Raw genomic sequence first — 11,894 nt, 5'->3', positions numbered from 1 at the left:
TGTGAACAAAAGCTCCACTGACTAAGTAAATCATGGTCCCATAAATTAAGTCCAACATCAGCAACATAAGGTTGTAGTGTAGATTTTTGCCCATCAGGTCCTAATACAACAAAAGTAGAGGTACTCTGATAAATATCTGTCATAGTGCCAATGCCAGTAAAGACAGTTGGGACTTTTTGTAACGTCCATGATTGAGGTCAATATCGTTTAGCAATGATGGACACATCAGCTCCTGTGTCTATTAATCCCAAAAACACTTTTCCATCAATAGTAATAGTAACTTCAGGCCGATCATTGCCTACAAAAGTTTGCCAATAAATTTCACTCCCCATACACCCAAATCCCCCATTTCTAGCAGAAGGAAGAGTGTATGGTTTGTAATATTGCAGGAGTAATAATTAAGCTATACGTTGCCCCAAAGTAACTTGTACTTGATTAACAGCCTGCACCATAACCTTAATTTCTTCCTTATAATCACTGTCTATAATGTCAGTTTGTACTAGCAGTCCATTCATAGTTAACCTACTCTTACCTACAATTAAGCCAACAGTTTTAGGAGGTAACGTGCCTTTTACACCTGTAAATATAGTTTGCATACCCATAGCAGGAGTTATAAGTTTAGTTTCTGTAGAAGGTAAATCAACAGCAGCGCTCCCTCAAGTAGCAGCCCTTAATTCAGAAACTGGGATGCATGCTGCTGGCTGTTGCTGACTGGGTATCTTTTCTGTAGGCTCATATTGTTCATCTGAGGTCCTTGAGCTAGGCTGGCAAAGCAGTTTCCCGATGGTGAAATGGGAGAGCCAATTTTATGAAATCTAAATTTACATTCATTAGCCCAATGAAAGCCCTTTTGACATATAGGGCACAGTTTAGAGGGGGTTTTTCCTCCTCCATTATTTTGTGGCTGAGCGAAATTTGCTCTGCAATCCCTTTTGAAAATGACCAGATTTCCCATATTTAAAACAACTTCCTCTTTTAGTCTGGGGTCTCTGATTGCCCCTTATTGCCGTAGCTAATATTGCCATCTGGTGGGTGGTGGAACCTATGTCCTGGCAAGCTTTAATATAGTCCTGTATTGACCCTTCTGCTGCCTTAATGGGTCTAATAGCTTTTTGCATTCACTATTTGCTTGACCGAATGCAAGAGTTAATAAAATCAAGTCTCTAGCATCTGGATTTCCTATAGTTTTTTGAATAATATCTCATAGCCTAGCTACGAACTCTACATATGGCTCATTTACTCCTTGGATAAGTTTAACAAAGGATTGTACAGGTTTCCCAGGGGCTGAAATTTTTCTCCAAGCTGCTAAGCAGGACATTCTAACTTGAACTATTGCTACATCATCATACTGCATCTGTCTGCCCACTCCTGCCCAAGCTCCTATTCCCAATAGCTAGCTGTTCTGCTGATATAAGCACTTTTCCTCTTAAAAGCATTTGTTTTTATTATATCCTAAATACACAGATTTATTGTTTCAGGGTTTGGTGTTGTTCAAAGATGTGTCTGTAGACTTTTCTCAGGAGTAGGAATGCCTGGATTCTGGTCAGAGAGGTTTGTACATAAATGTGGTATTAGAAAACTACAACAACCTGGTCTCTGTTGGTAAGCATATCTGGTCCAAAGTTTAGTCTTCTCTCTGGTATATTTGCTTACACCATTGAGAATTTGTCATCACCTTTCACATATCCTCTATGTTTCTTTTCCCTGTTCCCAAAGAAAGGGTTGGGCTTTGTAGACCTGAAAATGGGCAGATTCTTTGGAGTTGAGGCTGAAACTTAATCTTTTCTAAATAATAACTTTCTTACTTTATTTTGAGTTTTAGGACTTAAATAACAAAACTATGTATCATTTCTTTTGGGAGCAGGACTTACCATTTTTAAGCCATATGTGGTGTGGTGTCCTTCTTGGAGCAAGGAGAAGAGCCTTGGATGATTGACAGAGAACTAACAAGGGATTTGCTTCCAGGTAAGTAAGGGATGATCAGGCTGAGGCAGAGAGCAGGATATGCATAACCCAACTGCTTAATGAAGAAACAATATGAATATGAAATGGATATCTCATTGTAGTTTTGATTTGCATTTCCTTAATGGCTAATGATATTGAGCATCTTTTCATACGCTTGTTGATCACTTGCGTATCTTCCTTGGAGAAATGTCTGTTGAAGGCCTTTGCTCATTTTTTAATTGGGTCGATTTTTTGTTGTTGTTGAGTTGTAGAAGTTCTGTATATATTCTGGATAGTAAAGGCTTACACAATATATGAATTCCAAATATATTCGCCTGTTTTATAGGTTGAATATCACTTTCTTGATAATGTCCTTTGATGGGTGAAAGTTTTAAATTTTGATGAAGTCCTGTTTATTTTTCTCTGTTGCTCATGATTTCTGTATCATAGTTAAGAAATCATTGTCAAATCCAAGGTCATGCAGATTTTCGCTGTTTTCTTATAACAATTTATTTTATTTTTATTTTTATTTTTTTTAAAGATTTATTTTTATTTATTTAATTCCCCTCCCCTCCCCCGGTTGTCTGTTTTCTGTGTCTTTTTGCTGCATCTTGTTTCTTTGTCCGCTTCTGTTGTCGTCAGCGGCACGGGAAGTGTGGGCGGCGCCATTCCTTGGCAGGCTGCTCCCTCCTTCGCTCTGGGCGGCTCTCCTTACGATGCACTCCTTGCGCGTGGGGCTCCCCTACGCGGGGGACACCCCTGTGTGGCACAGCACTCCTTGCGCGCATCTGCACTGCACATGGGCCAGCTCCACACGGGTCAAGGAGGCCCGGGGCTTGAACCACGGACCTCCCATGTGGTAGACGGACGCCCTAACCACTGGGCCAAAGTCCGTTTCCCTATTTTTATTTTTTAAAAAGATTTATTTTATTTATTTCTCCCCCCTCCCTGCTGTTGTCTGCTCTCTGTGTCCATTCGCTCTGTGTTCTTCTGCATCCGCTTGAATAATCAGGTGACACCGCAAACTGCGTCTTTTTGTTGCATCATCTTGCTGCATCAGCTCTCCGTGTGCGCAGTGCCACTCCTAGACAGGCTGTGCTTTTTTCACGTGGCACAGCTCCCCTTGCAGGACACACTTTTTGTGCGGGGGGCACCCCGATGTGGAGGTGCCCCTGTGACGCACCGCGCTCCTTGAGCATGGCAGCATTGCCCATGGGCCAGCTTATCACATGGTCAGGAGGCCCTGGGGATCGACCCCAGACCCTCCATGTGGCCATGTCTGCTTCCCAATAAAAATTTTATTATTTGAACTCTTATATTTGGGCCATTGATCCACTTTTAATTAAGTTTTCTATATGTTATGAGCTAAGGCTTTATTTTTGTTTTTTTCATATGTGGACAGTCAGTTTTCCCAGCACTATTTATTGAAAAGACTATTCTTTTCCCATACCTGGAACCCTTGTTGAATAATCAGTTGACCATAAGTGTATCAGCTTACCATAAGTATATCGCAATTCTGTCCCATTTGTTTATCTTTATGCCTTATCACATTATCAAAATGTTGCTTTGTGGCGAGTTTTGAAATTGGAAAATGTGAGACCTCCAACTTTGTTCTTCTATTTCCACATTGACTTGGCTACTTGGGACCCCCTGTGATTCCATATGAATTTGAGGACTGGTTTTAACATTTCTGCAAAAAATAGACTGCTTGAATTTTGATAGGGATTGCACTGAATCTGTAGATAACTTTGAGCAGTACTGACATCTTATCAATAATAAGTCTTTCAATCCCTTTACACAGGACATCTTTCCATTTATTTATTTCAGGAGTGTTTTGTAGTTTTCAGTGTTTAAGTCTTTCTCCTCTTTGGTTAAATTTATTCCTAGATATTTTATTCTTTTAGATGCTATTATAAATGGAATTGTTTTCTTAATTTCTGTGTCACATTGTTATTGTTAGTATATAAAAACACAACTGATTTTAGCATTTTAATCTTGTACCCTGTAAGTTTATTGAGTTCATTTATTAGCTGTAATAGTTTTCTTGTGGAATCTTTGGGATTTTCTATATATAGGGTCATGTCAATTTTGTATAGAGAATTTACTTTCTTTAATAACTTTTTTAAAAAGCAGTTTTATTGAGATATATTCACCATAAAATCATCCAAAGTGTATAATCAGTGGCTCTCATTATAATCACAGATTTGTACCTTCTTCACCAAAATCAATTTTAGAACATATTCATTACTCCAAAAAGAAAAACCTCATTCCTCTTAATATCCCCCTATTATTGACACTTAGCATTTAAGTGGTACTTTTGTTACAGTTGATGAAAGAATATTAAGGTATTTTAACTATAGTCCAGTTTGCATTAGGTATATTTTCCCCATATACCATCCTATTATTAACAGCTTGTAATAGTGACATGTTTGTTCTAGTTCATGAAAGAACCTTCTCTGATTTGTACTGTTAACTAGAGTTACTGACTACAATCAGGTTCTCTGTGTTATACAGTTACATGTTTTATCCTCTAGCTGTCCTTCTAGAGACATCTATGACTTTAAATTTCCCCCTTTCAGCCATGATCACACAAATAATTCATAGCTGTTAATTACACTCACGATAATCTGCCACCATCACCTCTATCCATTTCCAAACATTTACAGCAAATCCAATTAAAAATTCTGTACAAATTAAGCATTAGCTCCGCATTCTCTGCCCTCATTCTATCTCCTGGTAACTTATATTCTAGATTTTAACTCTGTGAGTTTGCTTATTATATTTATTTCACATTAGTGAGATCATATAAAATTTATCCTTTTGTGTTTGGCTAATTTCACTCAACATAATGTCCTTAAGGTTCATCTATATTGTTGCATGCATCAGGACTTCATTCATTCTTACAGCTGAATAATATTCCCTTGTATGTATATACCACATTTGTTTATCCATTCATCAGTTGATGGACACTTGGGTTGTTTCCATCTTTCGGTAATTGTGAATAATGCTGCTGTGAACACTGGTATGCAAATGTCTGTTTGCCTTCCTTCTTTCAGTTCCTCTGGGTTTATACCTAGTAGCAGCTGGATTGCTGGATCATATGGCAAGTCTATACTTACCTTCCTGAGGAACCGCCAAACTGTCTTCCATAGTGGCTGTACATTTTACATTCCCACCAGCAGTGAATAAGTGTTCCTATTTCTCTACATTCTCTCCAACACTTTCAAGTGTTTGTTTTTCTAATACTGGCCATTCTGGTAGATGTGAAATGATATCTCATTGTGGTTTTGATTGCATTTCTGGAAAAGCTATTGATGTTGATCATCTTTTCATGTGCTTTTAAGCCATTTGTATATCCTCTTTGGTTGGAATGTCTATTCAAGTCTTGTCCATTTTTCAATTTTTGTTGTTAAGATGTCTGATTTCTTTATATCTTCTGGATATAAAACCCTTATTGGATCTGTGATTTTCAAGTGTTTTTTCATAGTGAGTAGGCTGTCTTTTCACTTTCATGATAAAGTCTTTTGATGCTCAAAAGTTTTTAATTTGTATGAGGTCCTATTTATCTATTTTTTGTTTTGTTGCTTGTGCTTTGGATGTAAAATCTAGGAAACCACTGTCTACCACAGCATCTTGAAGATGTTTCCTTGCATTTTCTTTTAGAAGTTTTATGACCCTAGCTCTTATATTTAGGTCTTTGATCCATTTTTAATTAATTTTTGGATATAGGTATCCAGTTCTTTCAGCGCCATTTGTTGAAGAGACTGTTCTGTCCCAGTTGAGTAGACTTGTCAGCCTTATAAAAAAATCAATTGAACACTGATGTTGGGATCTATTTCTGAACTCTTAATTCAATTCCATTGATCAGTATTTGTCAGTACATGCTGTTTTTACCACTATAGCTTTGTAACATGCTTTAAAATCAGGAAGTGTGAGTCATCCAACATTCATCTTCTTTTTTCAAGATGTTTTTGGCTTAATAGACTTCAACAATTCTATAAAATAGGTTGTTGGAATTTTGATTGGGATTGTGTTGAATCCATAAATCAATGTGGGTAGAACTGACATCTTAAATACATTTATTTAGTCTTCTAATCCATGAACATGGAATGCCCTTCCACTTACTTATATCTTCTTTGATTTCCTTTAGTATTGTTTTGTATTTTTCTATGTATATGTCCTTTACATCCTCTGTTAAGTTTATTCCTAGATATTTGATTATTTTAGTTGCTATTTTCAATGAAAATTTTTTCTTGATTTCCTCCTCAGATTGCTCATTAGTAGTGTATAGAAACAGTACTGACTTTTACATGTTGATCTTGTATCCCTCCTCTTTGCCAAACTTGTTTATTAATTCTAGGAGCTTTGTTGTTGACTTTTTCAGTACATTCTACATATAGGATCATGTCATCTGCAAATAGTAAATATTTTACTTCTTTCTTTCCAATTTGGATGCCTTTTAAAAATTTTATTTTATTCATATTTTTAAAATAAATCAATTTCATTGATATATATTAATAAAGCATAAATCCATGTAAAGTGTACAATCAATGGTATTTAGTGTAATCATGCATTTATCACTTCAGTCATTCTTAGAGCACTTTCATTATTCCCATAATAATAAAAAACAAATAAAACTCATCACCACTCAGTTTATCTGTGCTTCCCCTGCCATACATAGTTATTATTCTTATTCTTTCTTTCTAGTATATTTGTATTTATATTTTTGTAAAAACAGTCATATATGCAATATCACCCATATTCGTTTTCTTATGAGGTTTTACTCTCAAGAATAGTCTCAAGTTACAGATTTTAGTTCTCCTAGAAATACACATGACTTAGACTTTCCCTTTAAACCATTATTATACCCATAGTTACTAGTTACAAACACCATGATATGTTTTCACCATTTCTATTCATTTCCAAAGTTTTACAACCTTTTCTACCAATTCTGTACAGGTTAACCCTCCCCTTTCCATTTTCTATACTCCTTCTATATTCTGGTGACCTATATTCTAATTATTAACTCCATGACTTTACCCAAATATTTAGTTCATAACAGCTCAGTCATACAGTATTTTTCCTTTTGTGTCTTGTCAGGCTTTCTTCACTCAACATAATGTCCTCCATGGTTGACCCATGTTGTCATATGCATCACAACTTCATTTCTTCTTACAGCTGCATAATATTCCATTGTGTATATACACCACAATTTATTAATCCATTCATCAGTTGATGGACACCTGGGTTGTTTCCACCTTTTGGCAATTGTAAATAATGCCACTATGAACATTGGTATGCAGATGTCTGTTCATGTCTCTGCTCCCAGTTCTCCTGGGTATATACCTAGTCATGGTATTGCTGGGCCACATGGCAAGTCCTAACTTCTTTAGGAACTGCCAAACAGTCCTCCACAGGGGCTGTACCATTTTACATTCCCACCAACAGTGAACAAGTGTTCTAGCTCCACATCCTCTCCAACATTAACTGACTTTTTAATAGAGGTCAGTCAAATAGGTGTGAAATGATATCTTACTGTAATTTTGATTTGCATTTCCCTAACCACTAGTGATGTGGAATATTTTTTCATATGTTTCATCACCACTTGTATTTCTGCTTTGGACAATTGTCTTTTCAAGCCTTTTGCTGATTTTTTAATTGGGTAGTCTGTCTTTATTTTTGAGCTGTATGATCTCTTGTATATCATGGATATTAAGCCTTTATTGCATATGTGACTGCCAAATATTTTCTCCCACTGTGTTGGCTGCCTTTTTACCCTTTTGACAAAGTCCTTGGAGGTGGAAAAGTGCTTCATTTTGAGGAGGTCCCATTTATCTACTTTTTACTTTTGTTGCTTGTACTGTGGGTGTAAGGTTTAAGAGACCACCTCCTACCATGAGATCTTGAAGATGTATTCCCACATTTACTACTAGGAGTTTTATGGTTGCCACTTTTATATTTAGGTCCTTGATCCATTTTGAGTTAATTTTTGTTTAAGGTGTGAGATAGGGGTCTTCTTTCTTTGGGACATGGATATGAAGTTCTCCCAGCACAATTTGTTGAATAGACTGTTCTGGCCCAGCTGGGAAGGCTTGAACAACTTGTCAAAAATCACTTGACTGTAGATGTGAGGATCTGAGTTTTTGATTCAGTTTCAGTGGTCAGTCTGTCTGTCTTTATGCCAGGACCATGCTGTTTTTACTACTGTAGCTAACTAACATGGTTTAAATCCTGGCAATGAGACTCTTCCAACTTCGGTCTTCTTTTTTTAAGATCTTTTTAGCTATTTGAGGCCCCTTACCCTTCCAAATAAATTTGATAATTCGTTTTTCCATTTCTGCAAAAAAAGGCTTTTAGGATTTTTATTGGGATTGCATTGTATCTGTAAATCAGTTTGGGTAAAATAGACATCTTAACAATATTTAGTCTTCCAATCCATGATCATGAACTTAAGTCTTCTTCAGTTTCTTTCAGCAATGTTTTGTAGTTTTCTGAATACAGGTCCTTTATGTCATTGGTTAAGTTTATTTCTAAATATTTGATTGTTTAGTTGCTATTATAAATGGAATTTTTTCTGATTTTCTCCCCCGCATTTGTCTGCTCTGTGTCCATTTTTAAAAAAGATTTATTTATTTCCCTCCCCCGCAGTTGTCTTCTCTCTGTGTCCATTCACTGTGCGTTTTTCTGTGACCACCTCTGTCCTTATCAGTGGCACTGGGAATCTGTTTCTTTTTGTTGCACATCTTGCTGGGTCAGCTCTCTGTGTGTGTGGCGCCATTCTTGGGCAGGCTGCACTTTCTTTCGCACTGGGCAGCTCTCCTTATGAGGTGTACTCCTTGCACGTGGGGCTCCCCTACAAGGGGGGCTCCTCTGAATGGCAGGGCACTCCTTGCATGCATCAGCCTTGCGCATGGGCCAGCTCCACACGGGTCAGGGAGGCCTGGGATTTGAACTGTGGACCTCCCATGTGATAGGCAGACGCCCTATCCATTGGGCCAAGTCTGCTTCCCTCTCTGTGTCCATTTGCTGTGTGTTCTTCTGTGTCTGCTTGTATCCTTGTCAATAGCACCAGGAATCTGTGTCTCTTTTTGTTGTGTCATCTTGCTGCATCAGCTCTCCGTGTGTGTGGTGCCACTCCTGGGCAGTGCTGTTCTCCTTATGGGGCGTGCTCCTTGCATGTGGGGTTCCCCTATACAGGGACACCCCTGCATGGCACAACACTTCTTCTGTGCTTCAGCACTGTGCGTGGGCCAGCTCACCACATGGGTCAGGAGGTGCTGGGGATCGAACTCTGGACCTTCCATGTGGTAGGCAGATGCTCTATCAGTTGAGCCAAATCTGCTTCCCCCCTCTAATGTATTTTTAATTTCATCCATTGTGTCTTTCCTTCCCATAAAGCCTGTTACTTTTCTTTGCAGGCTTTCAAATTGTTCTTTATGTTCACCAGTGTCATCTTAATATCCTTTATTTCTTTAGTCATATTTTCTTTAAATTCTTTAAAGTGATTTAGGAGAGTTGTGTGATTATCACTGATTAATTACCTCAAATTCTGTATCTCTTCAGGACATTTAGTTACTTCCTTTGGTTGGCCACCTATTCTTGTTTACTAGTATGTCTTGTAATTTTTTGCTGATGTCTAGGCATCTGAATATGTTGGTGAATTTACTCTGATTGCCAGTTTCCCTCTCTTGCCTATTTTTTCCCCATAGTTCTCTTTTGATATTTGGTTCAATTTATTATAAGTCTTTAAAATTTCCCAGTGTAAGTTATCAAAATCGGGCCAGGGACTCTAATGGGATGCAGATTTTCTCTCAGGGGTTAGGATTCAGAGAATCAGAAAATTTTAATCCATGCAATATCCACACTGGACAGCAGATGGCACTTGTCAGTGTACCTTTTCTTGGAGGTGTTCAGGCTCACTTTCCTGTGTTCCTGCATCGAATTTCTAGACAGGAGATTCAAAGTGGGCTCTGCTGGGTGAATTCACTGAAGGAAAGCACTCCTACCTCCCTTCAGTTTTCCCTTGAAACAGTTGACAAGGGAAGATGTCTATTCCCCTCTCAGTCAGCTGCAGTGAGCCAGGGGTTTTACCCCTGCTTAATAATCTTGGGGTTGGGGTAGGGCAGCCCTTCCTGGCTGCAGTGGGGGCTTGGTCACTTTCAGGTTCTTCAACTCTCTGTCTCTCAGCCTCCTGGGAGTTGTATAGCACTATCCTGGTCTGCTGACCCCCAAAGCTTTTAGCCCTTTCTCAGTTGTTTTTGTGAGAGCACTGAGCTCTGCCTGTTAGTCTAATACCATCATCCCACAATCTTTGGATGTCTTTTATGCCTTTTTCTTGCCTAACTCCTCTATCTAGACCTTCTAGCACTATGTTGAATAACAGTAGTAACAACAGTGGATATCAACATTCCTAAGAGGAACAGGGGAAAGGACCTGGGGGTCAAACAATTGCACAAATAGTGCAATCTCAAAATCTGGACTGTGTATGCAGGGCAAGAATCAGATGACTAAATGCAATATCTGCAAAGTATAATAAACTGAAGCACAATAAAATGAGATATGTCTGTATACTGATAAATTTGATGGTGTCCCACAGGTTTCTAATGCTGTTTTCACTTTTTCTAATTCTTTTTTCTTTCTGCTGCTCAGCCTGAATCACTTCAATTGTCTTTTTTAGTTCACTGATTTTTTTTTTTGCCAGTTCCAATCTACTGCTGAAATTCTCTAGAGAATTTTTCATTTTAGTTATATGTTCTTCTACTTCAGTATTTGTTTGGTTCCTGTTTCAGTTTACTGACTTGTAATAACAACTCCCATCCAGTGGGTTGGCTTAAACAATGGGAATTTACTGGCTCACAATTTTGAGGCTAGGAAAAGTCCAAAATCAAGGTGTCAGCAAAGCAATGCTTTCTTCCAGAAGACTGTGGCAGTTGGGGGTAGCTTCCAGAGATCCTTGGTCCATGGATTTTCTGTAACATGGCAGTCTCTCTTGGCTTCTCCAACTTTCAATATTCCAATAAAGGACTCCAATAATCTGGAATAAAGCCCAATGTGATTCAATGGGGCCTCATTTTAACTGAAAGTAACTTCTTCTAGAGATCTTATTTACAATGGGTCCATATCCACCAGAATACAGACCAAGACCAAGAAGATATCTAAACTGGGGCATACAATTCAATACACCAGTTCCTTTATAAAATTTGTCTCTTTTTTGAGTTTCTCATATTGTTCATTCCTCATTCTCCTGATATCCTTTAAAGATTTATTTTTTTCCCCACCCCTACCCCTGTTGTCTGCTGCCAGAGTCCATTTGCAGTGTGTTCTTTTGTGTCTGTCTTTTCTTTAGGTGTCACTGGAACTGATCCTGGGACCCATGATATCCTTTAGTTCTCTGTGTTTTCTTTTATCTCCTTGAGTATATTGAAGATCATTTTTTAAAAGTCATTGTTTGTGGCCTTAGGAATTCCCATGAAAGGAATCTGAATTTCCCCTCTATTTCCTGTGAAATAGACTTTCCCTCTCTCCCAAGTGCAGTATTTTATGTCTTAAAACTGGTAATCCTTTGCCCCAGGCAGCTTTAAATTGTCTTTTTACACTGCTTTAAATCTCTGCAAGCTGCTTCTGCCTACAGCATAAGTTCTGGGAGGGCAAGTCAGAGATGAGATTCCTGGTTCAGACTTTCAGTCTGCCACTTGCTAGACTGGCAGTAACATACAGATATCCCAGTAGGTGCATAGGGATTATTCTACAATTGCCAGAACAGGGCCAAGGACCCACACTATAGCAGAGGCTGGTGTCACACTGTGCCAGGGAGGGGATGGTGGAGGTGCCAGCCACTGTTCCACAATTCTATACTCACCCAGTTATTGAAACCCTTTAGCTGTTTTCTGGAGTTTCGAGGAAGGTGGCTCTGCCAATTTTTGCCAGATTCTTTGGGAGAATGGTACCCT

This window comes from Dasypus novemcinctus, chromosome 18, assembly GCF_030445035.2.
Source record: "Dasypus novemcinctus isolate mDasNov1 chromosome 18, mDasNov1.1.hap2, whole genome shotgun sequence".
Taxonomy (NCBI): domain Eukaryota; kingdom Metazoa; phylum Chordata; class Mammalia; order Cingulata; family Dasypodidae; genus Dasypus; species Dasypus novemcinctus.
The sequence above is the reverse complement of the archived record's forward strand: the minus strand, read 5'-3'. Positions refer to the sequence as shown.